At 40.9% G+C, this 12,349-nt stretch overlaps 1 protein-coding gene across 1 annotated transcript in view; it reads right to left on the bottom strand.

Moving 5' to 3' along the window:
• SGCG (sarcoglycan gamma) overlaps window positions 1–12,349 on the bottom strand; it is a 34,314-nt gene that overhangs the window by 20,651 nt on the left and 1,314 nt on the right. The window contains exon 2 of the mRNA XM_079974115.1: window positions 11,585–11,702. The gene's annotated coding sequence lies outside the window, so the exon portion shown is untranslated. The remainder of the gene's footprint in view (window positions 1–11,584; window positions 11,703–12,349) is intronic.

Raw genomic sequence — 12,349 nt, 5'->3', positions numbered from 1 at the left:
TGGGAGCGAGCAGTCACACGGACAACATAGTTGCAAGCAGAATTATTATCATTATTCAGAAGAACAGGGCAAGTCCAGGTGTCACATGCTAGGTTAAAATAGGTGTCATCAAGCATATGGTGGCTAGACGCATCTCCAGACTTTTTGCTACTGTATATCTAATGCAAGTAAACACTTTTATTTGGCCATTAAAGGTAAAGGTAAGGTAGTTACAAAAGATGGAAGACTACCAAAGACCTTCTTTGAACTGACAGACAATATGGATTTGATTGACATTTGGAGAACTAAAAACCCCCTAGGTAGAGAGGGGACTTTCTTCTCTGAAGCCAATTTGACTTGGACAAGAATAGACCAAATTTGGATTACAAGAGGGATGGCGCCCAAAATTCGAAAGGTGGAAATCTGCCCAAAAATCTGCTCCGACCATAAGCCAGTGAGGATGGATATGAAACTAACACCGACTGGTTCCTTTAGATGGAGAATGAATGACACCTTGTTTAGAGACTCTGAAATTGTTAAGAAGGCCCAAAAAACTTTGAAAGACTATTTCGAAATAAATTTGAAGACTACTGTGGAGAAAAGAGTAATCTGGGACGCAAGCAAAGCCGTAATGAGGGGGTTCTTGATTCAGCAAAATGCTATAAAGAGGAAACTTCAAGAGGAGAAGAAAGAAAAGATTTTAGAGAAAATTAGAGAAGGCGAGAGGAGATTAAGGATTAAACCTAAGTCACAAAACATCCTACGAGAAATTAAACTACACCAGGCACAATATCTGAAAATGGTTAATCAGGACATAGAATGGAAAATTAAACAAATGAGACAAAAAACTTTTGAATCGGCCAATAAGTGTGGAAAGCTGCTAACTTGGCAGCTGAAGAAAAGACAGAAATTAAACACTGTTACTAATCTTGAAATAAATGGAAGAAATATACAAAACCCACGGGAGATTCAAGACTGTTTCCAGAGATATTTTAAACAATTGTACACACAAGGGCCACAGAATGAAAGTAAAATTGAGGAATTTTTGGCAACAAATGGATTACAAAAAATATCTCAAGAGAATAAATCAACACTGAATGACAAAATTTCTGAACAGGAGATTGAAGGTGCCATCAAGAATCTGCAACTAGGCAAGTCTCCAGGCCCGGATGGGCTAACCTCCAAATATTATAAAGACATGAAGGACTACTTAATTCAACCTCTAATGGAGGTTTGCAATGAAATTATGGAAGGGAAAAGAGCGCCGGAGTCGTGGAAAGAAGCTTACATCACGCTTATACCGAAAAATGAGACAGAAAAGACACAACTCAAGAACTACCGCCCCATATCCCTACTTAATGTGGATTACAAAATTTTTGCTGATATTTTGGCTAAAAGATTGAAAAAAGTTTTAGTAACAATGATACATAAAGACCAAGCTGGCTTTCTCCCAGGTAGGCAATTGTCAAATAATACGAGAAATTTAATTGGCATTTTGGAAAAATTACAAGTTAATATAAATACAAAAGCTGTATTGATATTTATTGATGCGGAGAAAGCCTTTGACAATATTTCTTGGAGCTTTATGAGGAAAAATTTGCAAGGGATGGGGGTTGGAGATAGGTTTGGAAACGGTATAGGTGCGATTTATTCAGAACAAAAGGCAAAATTAATAGTGAATAATGTAGTTACAGAAGAAGTTAAGATTGAGAAAGGGACACGACAAGGCTGCCCAATTTCCCCTTTACTTTTTATCTCGGTCCTGGAGGTCTTGCTGAACATGATTAGAAGGGACCAACAGATTCAGGGTATACAGGTCGGAGTTAAACACTATAAACTTAAAGCCTTCGCAGATGACCTAGTACTGACAGGAGCCAGTCCCTAGTTCTAAAAGAGCTTTGGAAATAATACAAGAATTTGGTCAGGTGGCAGGATTTAAATTGAATAAATCTAAAACTATGGTTTTAGAGAAAAAATTAACAACAGCAGAGAAGGAAAGGTTTCAGGAAGAAAGAGGTTTAACATTGGTGAAAAAAGTGAAATACCTAGGGGTGAACTTGACCTCGAAGAATGTAAATCTATTTAAAGATAATTATGAGAAGTGTTGGTCAGAAGTGAAAAAAGATCTTGAAATTTGGACAAATTTGAAGCTTTCCTTACTGGGTAGAATTGCTGTTATCAAAATGAATGTATTGCCAAGAATGTTGTTTTTGTTTCAGACGTTACAAATCATTGACAAAATGGACTCTTCGAGAAGTGGCAAAAAGAAATTTCTAGATTTGTCTGGCAGGGCAAAAAGCCCAGAATAAAATATAAAATTCTTACTGATGCAAAGGAAAGAGGGGGGTTTGCCCTGCCGGACCTTAAGTTATATTATGAAGCAGCAGCTTTCTGCTGGTTGAAGGATTGGCTACTTCTTGAAGACACGGACATTTTAGACTTGGAAGGATATGATAATGTTTTTGGGTGGCATGCATATTTGTGGTACGGTAAGGCTAAAGTTTATAAAGCATTTAAAAACCATATTGTCAGGAAAGCATTGTTTAATGTCTGGATGAAATATAAAGATTTATTGGAAAATAAAACCCCAAGGTGGCTTTCACCTATGGAAGCAAAGGCCCTGAAAAAGCTTAATATGGAATCTAATTGGCCAAAATATTGGGAAATTTTGGAGCAGGAGGGAGACAAAGTGAAATTGCAGAGTTATGAGAAACTTAAGGACAAGGTGCGAGACTGGTTACATTATTTTCAAGTAAGAGAGGCCTATCATTTGGACAGGAAAATCGGTTTCCAGGTGGAAAAATCAAAGTTGGAAACAGAATTGTTAGAACCCAATGCTAAGATACTGTCGAGAATGTATAATCTGCTGTTGAAGTGGAACACTGAGGATGAAACGGTAAAATCGGCTATGATAAAATGGGCACAAGATGTTGGTCATAATATTATGTTTGTTGACTGGGAACAGTTGCGGACCACCGGTATGAAATTCACGGCATATAATGCCTTAAGAGAGAATATTATGAAAATGATATATAGGTGGTACATGACCCCAGTCAAACTTGCAAAAATCTATCATTTGCCCGATAATAAATGTTGGAAATGTAAAGAAACCGAAGGGACATTCTTTCACCTTTGGTGGACGTGCCCAAGGATTAAGGCTTTCTGGGAGATGATATATAATGAATTGAAAAAGGTATTTAAGTATACCTTCTTGAAGAAACCAGAGGCCTTTCTTCTGGGCATGGTTGGCCAATTGGTGCCAAAGAAGGACAGAACCTTTTTTATGTACGCTACAGCAGCAGCAAGAGTACTCATTGCAAAGCATTGGAAGACACAAGATCTACCCACCCTGGAAGAATGGCAGATGCAAGTAATAGACTATATGGAACTGGCTGAAATGACCAGCAGAATTCGAGATCAAGGAGAAGAGCAGGTGGAAGAGGACTGGAAGAAGTTTAAAGTTTATCTACAAAAACACTGTAAAATCATTGAATGTTGAGGACGTTGAAAAGGAAAAGAAGGGGTTCTAGTGACTAAGTTAAATAAGAGCACAAAGGGAGGGATTAAGAATCAAAATGAATAAAGAATGATCTTGCTGAACTAATTATTACATAGAATACAAGATCGGGAGGCGGGTGGAAATAAGGAAAATAAGGTTTTGAAGGTTAAAATTGGAAAGTGAGTTTTTTTTATGTTAAAATTCCCTTTTTTTCTTCTTTTTTATTTTTTGTCTATGTTTTCTTTTTCTTTTGTAATGTTTGTGGAAATTTGCTTTTTTGTTCTTTTTTGTGTAAAATGCAATAAAATATTATTTAAAAAAATAAAATAAAGGTAAAGGTAAAGGTAAAGGAGCCCCTGTTAGGTCCAGTCACAGACGACTCTGGGGTTGCGGTGCTCATCTCGTTTTACTGGCCGAGGAAGCCGGCGTACAGCTTCCGGGTCATGTGGCCAACATGACTAAGCCACTTCTGGTGAACCAGAGCAGCACACGGAAACGCCATTTACCTTCCCACTGGAGCGGTACCTATTTATCTGCTTGCACTTTGACGTGCTTTCAAACTGCTAGGTTGGCAGGAGCAGGGACTGAGCAACGGGAACTCACCCCGTCATGGGGATTCGAACCGCCAACCTTCTGATCAGCGCCACTCGCGTCCCTTAGTTTTCTCTAATTGTTTCCTCCAAACTGGTAATTAGATTAAACACCCTTTTTGCATTCCACTCTTTCCTGAGTGGTCACTTGAGAAGGATGCTGTGAGTGGCCCAGGAATCTTTTCATGACCATGCAGAAATTCTGCAGTGGGAAAACTGCATTGTGATGCCAGCAGATAGACCTGTGTCCTTTGTCTAGCCCTGTCCTTAACAAGATCACCCTTTGCATTAGAGCAGATGCCTCACAGGAAGTCCCTCGCCTATAACTGGGCATTCCTCAAATCCCCAACCTCTTTGGTTTCATGGGTATAATGCTTGGTAGGCTTCTCCATGCTTCTCTTTTCCCCAAGGATGGCTGCAGGAGCCAGTGTGGTGTAGTGGTTAAGAGCAGTAGTCTTCTAATCTGGGGAACCGGGTTCGCGTCTCCGCTCCTCCACATGCAGCTGCTGGGTGACCTTGGGCTAGTCACACTTCTTCTTTTTTTTTAATCATGTTTATTAGAATTTCCAGAAAAATCCAAAATATAAAAGAAAAAAGAAAAAGAAAAAAGAAAAAAAAAGAAAAAAAAGAAACATTTACATTTAGGCCTTACTTTCATTAACATCTTTCCAGGACTTCCCCACCCCACCCCCTCCTGTATTCCATTTCCATTATATTAGTTCCACAAGTTCTTACCCCAAATTTTAAGCTTATTATAATTGGCCCAATATTCAATTTAATTCATCTTGAATGACCACTTTCCCTTTTAATTCGACCGTCCTTCAGCTTAAAAATCCCCCCCCCCTAAGATCGACCCCTGTTCCCTTCCACGAACTCCCCTCTTTAATACACCGAACAGAACGAAATAAAAAATAAAGAAAACATAGTTCAGAATATAGTTTTACACCCTTTGGATTCCGAATTTCCCTCCCCCCTTTCCCGGTTTCGATCCCCAATGTCCGTCAATCTATCTGCTGTCATCCTGGAGACCCCACATCCATGTCCAGATCTCTCTCAGCTCCACTTTGCCGTCTTTTTAATAGTCTTTGCCATCTTTTTAATAGTCTTTAATTTCGAACACCCAATCTTGGAAAAGCTTTATCTCAAGAAGGTCCATTTTTCTTCCATCCAGATCTCTATATTCAAGAGTAAAACTCAAATTTTGTTTCTTAATCCTTTTAAGTCTGGATGTCCCAAATGCTCCCACTTCCAGCTTAGTCCAATTCTTGTTGTTCTCTTTCCTCACTTTCCTCAGGTTTCTTTTCCTGTTCCGCTGCAAAAACATTCTAATTCCAAAAGCTTCTAGTTCCTCTACAGAGGCTTTATTTATTTATTCAGGAACAAAAACTTGCGTCAAGTCCCTTCAGTTCTTCAATAGATATATCTATTGTCTCCTTTAGTGTAGAGACCTCTGTAGACAAAATAGTGTTTCGTTTTTGCAGCTTTCCCAGGAGATAAAAAGTCCTGTTCAGTTCCATGAGTATTTTTCCACTTACAACGATTCTTGTAGTGTCCCAAAGCTCCCTCTAGAGGGATTACAGTAACTTAGTTTCCTTCCAGATCACACCCAAAAGTCAAACTAACATTGTTATTCCTTGTTTTCAACAATTTATATCCAAATTGTAACGAATCTAACCGGCAAAGTCGTCGTAACAAAGTTCTCCTTTTATTCTCCAACTTTGACAGCTGCTTTGACAGCTGTCAAAATCTCTATATCTCCTCTCCAGGCTCTCTCACGGATCACTCCCGGTTCCCGGGGGGTTGCGCTTTAGCTCATACAATCCACTTTTCTCCTCCAGCACAATCTTGTAGTTTCCCATCGTGAAATTAATAACTTTTATCAATAAAGAACAGACCCTTCTCTCGATCTTAGTTGTCAGATCCTTGCTTTAAATCATCTACAACAGGGGGGAGGCGGACTTCCTTTTTGCACCTCCCCCGCTCGTTCCAAATTAAAAAAAATTATTTCCTTTTAGATACGATTTCCCAATTACTCACGGGTTGTTATTTTTAGTCCAAATTTTCAATGGAAGAAGTCAGCGCTCTCCGTCGAATGGCATGCGGCTTCGCTCGGCAGGGGAAGCGGAGGACTCATAGCACCACACCACCCCCCGTCCCCCGCTCCGCAGCCTTTAAAAAGGCTCCTTCGCAGGTCGGGGGGGCGCAAACAGTGCCCGCCGAGTCACCAGGTCCATGGGCTTCTGCGCCCATGGTTTTTGAGGGTCCCCGCGTCGCCGGCGCGGTGGGACCCAACCCCTGCTGAGCAGACTCCCTCCGGAGCTCGGAGGGAGTCTGCCATTCGGCGATGGCGCCAACCCGAAAGTTCTGGGCTAGTCACACTTCTGTGAAGTCTCTCACAGAGTGTTTGTTGTGGGGGAGGAAGGGAAAGGAGAATGTTAGCCGCTTTGAGACTCCTGAAGGGGAGTGAAAGGCGGGATATCAAATCCAAACTCTTCTTCTTCTTCTTCTTCTTCTTCTTCTTCTTCTTCTTCTTCTTCAGGAGCTGAACTTCTTCAGCTTTAGCTAGATCCTTTCTCCATCTTTCCCATCTCCTTCTCTTAGTCATGTTTGCTCCTTTCTTTGGGTTTATTCAGGATCCTTGTGAGACGCATAAGCCAAAGTTTATTCCATTTTTGGAGCATTGTTAGAAGGATTTATAGAAAGCAGGGAGAATTCCTCCAATGGATAAAAGAAAATAGCTATGTCCCTGTCCAGAAAATCTGGGGGAGAGATCCAGCTAAAGGCCACCTTTAGTGGCCACCACATCCACAACTGAACCAAAAGTTTCAGAAAACAGAGGCAGCTGGCTGACTCTTTGAAAGACTCAAATCACCAGATAAAGTTTTATCAAGACTCAAGTCATGACTGTGCATCTGCATGCAGAAACCCAGGAAATAACTTATCTCTGCACCCTCTTCCTTCAGGTAAGTTATTATTACCATCTCTTTCTGACCTCTATCTCTCATTTCCCCAGTCTCACTGTTTTTCAACCATTGTGTTATCCCAGCTCCAGTTATTTGCACAGGAGCGTGTTCCTCTTATGCATTTAAGCCTCCGCTGCAGCCCTTTCAGTTCCCTAGTGCCCTCCCAGCCCCTTAAAGGCAAATCTCTCCTCTCCATCTATTTGTTTCTCTACATCACTAACTAAGTTTAAGGTCCAGGCAATGTGGATTTTGGGTAAAAACTAATCATCTTGCTATTTTGCATTTTTGTCTTAGCACTTTTAAGCCGCAAAACCATTTTACTTATGGCCCAAAATTTGATTTAAATACAGTATTCAAGTAGAATAATGTGTGTGGCTCTTGCTATTTTCCCCATATCAACAAGACTTGTGTTGGCAATATTAAATTAGGAGCAGCATAACACAAGAGCCTCTGTGTCCAGATTAAAGACTCCCAAAGTGGTACTGTACTTCCATAAACATACATGTGGACATGTAGATAGAACATGAGCACATCCATTAGCAGTACACCGAAGGGAATCTAGCAGTTAACTACCGTACCAGGAACCTCTAAGAATCCCCTGCCTATCTCTTGCTTGCTTCGATAAAAATATGCATGCTTTTTTTCTATCCTTGGGAGAAGAGAGTTTCAAAGTCTGGGAATCCGCAAAGGCAGAAAGAACTATGCATTATATACAACATATGGCTGCAACCTAAAATGGGTCCCCCCATGTTCATTTCTTGCCTCTCCCCTGGTAATATGCAGGATGAGTAATCCCATGTGATGACATCATAATACTAGGCATTCCCTTGCACCACATCATTAGCTGCTGTTTGTGGAGCCTATGGGATTATATCAAAAAATGTGGCAAGGGAGCTTACATATTGAAATTTATCAAGATTTCCAAGCTTTTGTATGATGTAATCCATATGGAAATGCCCACCCAGGATTGGCAATGCTGAAGAGTATTACAGAAAATCTCTCAAATAAATATAGAAGAAAACGACAACTCAGTGCAGATATGCCATTATTTTTAGCAGCAGCCTTATGTCAAGCATAACATTCCTCTCTGAGAATGTCTGTGCACATGGTTTCATTATACAGACTTGGAAGTAGGAGGGACGCTGTGTGACAGCCATAATAAGCTACTTGCAGAAATTAAGATTTGGTGCAGAGAAAGAGGCAAATTTGAAGGTGGGTGTGTCGTTAAATATCTTGCACATTGTATATTAGGGCTGGAGCTTCAGATTCTATGCTACATTCTGAACTATACAAATATTTATTTGTTGATAAATAATAGAAGCTTTTAGGAGGCAAAACAGACCATCTTCTCCCCTCCTGAATGTCAGAACTCTGAACACATGACACCGTTGTCTTTTCACAATTCTTTTCAAGATTCAAGATTTGTTTGCTGGGGCACATCCAGTCCTTCACTGTCAGGGAACTGCCATCAGTTCAGGAGGGAGAGAGGAAAAGCCGAATGGATTATAGAGAACCCCCAGGGATCGTGGGGAGCAGTTCCTCTTCTGCGGAGGAGAGTAAACACGCCTCCAGTGGAGAGGAGCTGCAGGAGTCGGAAGTGGTGAGGTGGTCCCAGGACTCCGTGCCTGGGAGAAGTGGGGAGAGGGGTCCTCTGCAACCCATGCCCTTTGCGCAGAAAGCATTCGTGCAGAGAAGAGAGGCGCAGAATTGGCATCAAGGAGTTGCTTTGCTGGGGAAAGTTTAAGAACCGCCCACTCATGGATTCTGCCAGCGATTGAGTCAGCCATGGGACAGTGGGGCTCCAGACAGATAAGGTTTAGTTTGGCAGCAAAAGCAAGGCTTCACAGCCAAGCAGGGAAATATTTGCTTGCTTACTCTCAAGCAACCCCTTGGAAACATTACATTCACTGTCCACAAACACCTGTCTAGAACCTGGGCTGCCTCTCCCGATTCAGATAGAACAAATACACAAGCTGTGTGTCTTCCACATATTGGTGACACTTCACTCCATTATTCCTGGTGACGGCTTCCAGTGGCTTTATATACAAAGCACTAAAATGGACTGCCTCTCTTGGAGATCAGCAGTATCTATTGTCAGGTATGGGGTTCGCCAGCATCACTCCGAGTATAATTTGCTCAGAGTATAGCATTGCCCAGAACACACGCAGCACAACAGAGATTCAAGTGCTGCTTCCAACCAGGCTGGAACTATTAATGCTCTGCACATAGTGGACACTAGCCATGCGCTCCCCATCCTGCACACTGTACACTCATCCATACACTGAACAGCTCGGGAGCACATTATCTCACTCCACAGTAGCCCTAAATTTTGTTTTTCATTAACGTTACACATTCGATGATGAAAACTGCTAATGTTTAAATGTGTGTGTGTGTGTGTGTGTAAGTGGGGAACGACAACATAAACTTGGCGTGGGAACACTACCAAGCATAGCTCACTTCTCCCTAATAATCCCCCCTCCCCTATAATGATTCTGTGCTTCTTTTGCTGAAGCCTGGAACTACAAGGCTAGTAGGATGAGATGAGGCTTCTTGCTAACAGTTCTAGATCATAAATTGAGGACTGGCACATTCCCAATTAAATATGAAAATCTGAGATACTTCTTTGCTTTCACTGCCACTGATCCTTTATCCACTTTAACATATAGGGTATATATGAATTATTATTATTTTTTTACAACCCAGTAAATAATCAGGGTGACAGGATTAAGTGGTTAAACTTAACATATATACGGTACTTAAAATATTATTGGAAGTGAGAGCTGGACCATAAAGAAGGCTGATCGCCGAAGAATTGATGCTTTTGAATTATGGTGTTGGAGGAGACTCTTGAGAGTCCCATGGACTGCAAGAAGATCAAACCTCTCCATTCTTAAGGAAATCAGCCCTGAGTGCTCACTGGAAAGACAGATGGTGAAGCTCAGGCTCCAATACTTTGGCCACCTCATGAGAAGAGAAGACTCCCTGGAAAAGACCCTGATGCTGGGAAAGATGGAGGGCACAAGGAGAAGGGGACGACAGAGGACGAGATGGTTGGACAGTGTTCTTGAAGCTACCAGCGTGAGTTTGACCAAACTGCGGGAGGCAGTGGAAGACAAGAGTGCCTGGCGTGCTCTGGTCCATGGGGTCACGAAGAGTCGGACACGACTAAACAACAACAAAATATTATTGCATTTTACAGAAGTGGTGTACCCTGTAGGGGATTCACAAATAGTCCCCGCTACACACCAGCTGGGGTGAAGTCCTCTGGCACATTATAGAAAGCTGTGCCCACCTGCAATTGGCCCCTTAGCATCCAGATTTCCTTAGCAGAAGCAGCACTGGCAGCCTAACCTAGAGGGAGAGTGAAATGACAGGGAGGTGCGGCTCTGAAGCAGACACATCCCACCCACCCCCACACCCGTGTAGTTTAAATAATCTGATTAAAATAAAAGGTGGCAGAAGTGAAATATTAGGTTAATATAAGTACAACAGATATAAAGTCTGAGGTTGGTTTGTTTTTTTAATTAGCTGAATGTTTTGCCTCTTGAGCTACAGTGACCTCTACTGGATTAAAACTTTAAATCACATGGAATGATTTTATTGTCACTGGGCATAGTTCTAAATCCAACTGTTCTATGATAACGTTCAATGAAAACACCATTAAGAGCATTGGAAGCTGCAGTCCTATACCTACTTACCTGGGAGTAAGCACCACTGAACTCAATAAGGCTAACTTCTGAATAGGCACACTGTGAATCCCATTGATTTGAACAGAAGAGTTAATTTTACAACCATATTTCCTTAGATGATTTCATCAAGTGCTCACAAAAAATGGATATGAAAGATAAATTAATAAGAATGCACTAGTTTGCTGTTGCTGATTAAAACTGCCTTTCAGTGAGTGTTTCAGGCCTTTAATATGACAATGCATCTACGAGCTGTAGAATAGTCAGCTATTTCTGATACAATTAAATGTTTCATTACAGATTGCTAAAAATATGAGGATAATTGCTCCCCTGCAATTCAGGTAACAATGGGGTGATTAATACATTGTTACGAAGCATTGAAAAATTCAACAGTATGTTTAGGAAAAACGGAATTTCTGGGTAATTCCTGTTTTTGTTTTGAATGGTTTGAGGTTATATTCTGGCTAAATATCACCTACGAAGAGAAACCATGCCAGTTTGTGCCACCTACCTATGGTAGATAATCTTTAAATTACTATTTGAAGCGTGTTCAGTAGAAGACTTTGTGGCAAAAATAAATGAAGGTTAGGACACATGCTAACTCCATGACTGTTTGAATGCAGATGTGAGTTCAATAGGACCCCACATTCTTTTCTGGCACGGCTTGACTATTTTAGGCTAGTTTTATCAAGGCAAGTCTATCCTCCCACCATGATCTCTTTGCTCATGGTTTGCGACCCGATATTCAGCCCTACGCATAAGACATAGGCAACGTGAGTTTGAAAACATGATTTAGAAAGAAGTGATGGATATGAGACAAGGCTGGAAAAGCATTTTTGAATGCAAGATATTTGCAGCTGAATATACCTAGCCTGTCCAAGAAAACGCTAGAGCTGGAATTAAATCGTAATCTGTGAGCATTGTGGATGGGTGAACAGTTCACATCTTGAACCAGGCAAACAAATATTTGATTGAAGACTCAGCCCTAAAAAGATGAAAGAGATGCTTATTAGGATATGTAAAGTAGTTCACTCAAAGCAACACCACAGAAATATATCCAGATCACCTGATAGGATCAAATCTTTATGACATGCTTGCATAGCAATAAATCTTAACATTCTAATATATGAGAGCTGTGAGTATATGAAAATGGAATGTTCAGATAAAAGTAGTGCTTAAAAACAGCACCCCCTAAATTCAAAAATTCTGCAAGAGCTTTTTGCTACTGCCTCAGAACAGACATACCAGTGCTGATTTCAGCTAACTGCCCCAATGACATTTGATTTCGTCTTGCTCTGGCAGTATGGGTGAGTTCCCACGTCATTACTCAAAGGCTGCAACGTCCAGTGATTACTTCTAACCATTACATTCATGATTCAAATACCATGGGCACAAATTTCATTTTACCCAACTCTATTTGGCAAAATGGATGACACTTAAAAAAACAACAGCAGCAAATAAAATCACAAAATTCACTAAAATGCATGTTATAAAACAGCCAAATCATATTCAGTTGATAAGTCAAGGGAAACAAGCTGCATGCATGTAACAAAGGACAGAATGCGTGTTGTGGGAATCAGCTTGAGTTTTTGTTGCTGGGTACAACAAATACAAGGATGGGGGGCCACACAA

Source organism: Podarcis cretensis, assembly GCF_951804945.1.
Source record: "Podarcis cretensis genome assembly, chromosome: 4".
In the NCBI taxonomy this organism is placed as follows: domain Eukaryota; kingdom Metazoa; phylum Chordata; class Lepidosauria; order Squamata; family Lacertidae; genus Podarcis; species Podarcis cretensis.
Note: the sequence above shows the minus strand (reverse complement) of the source record. Positions and strands in the feature narration are given on the sequence as shown.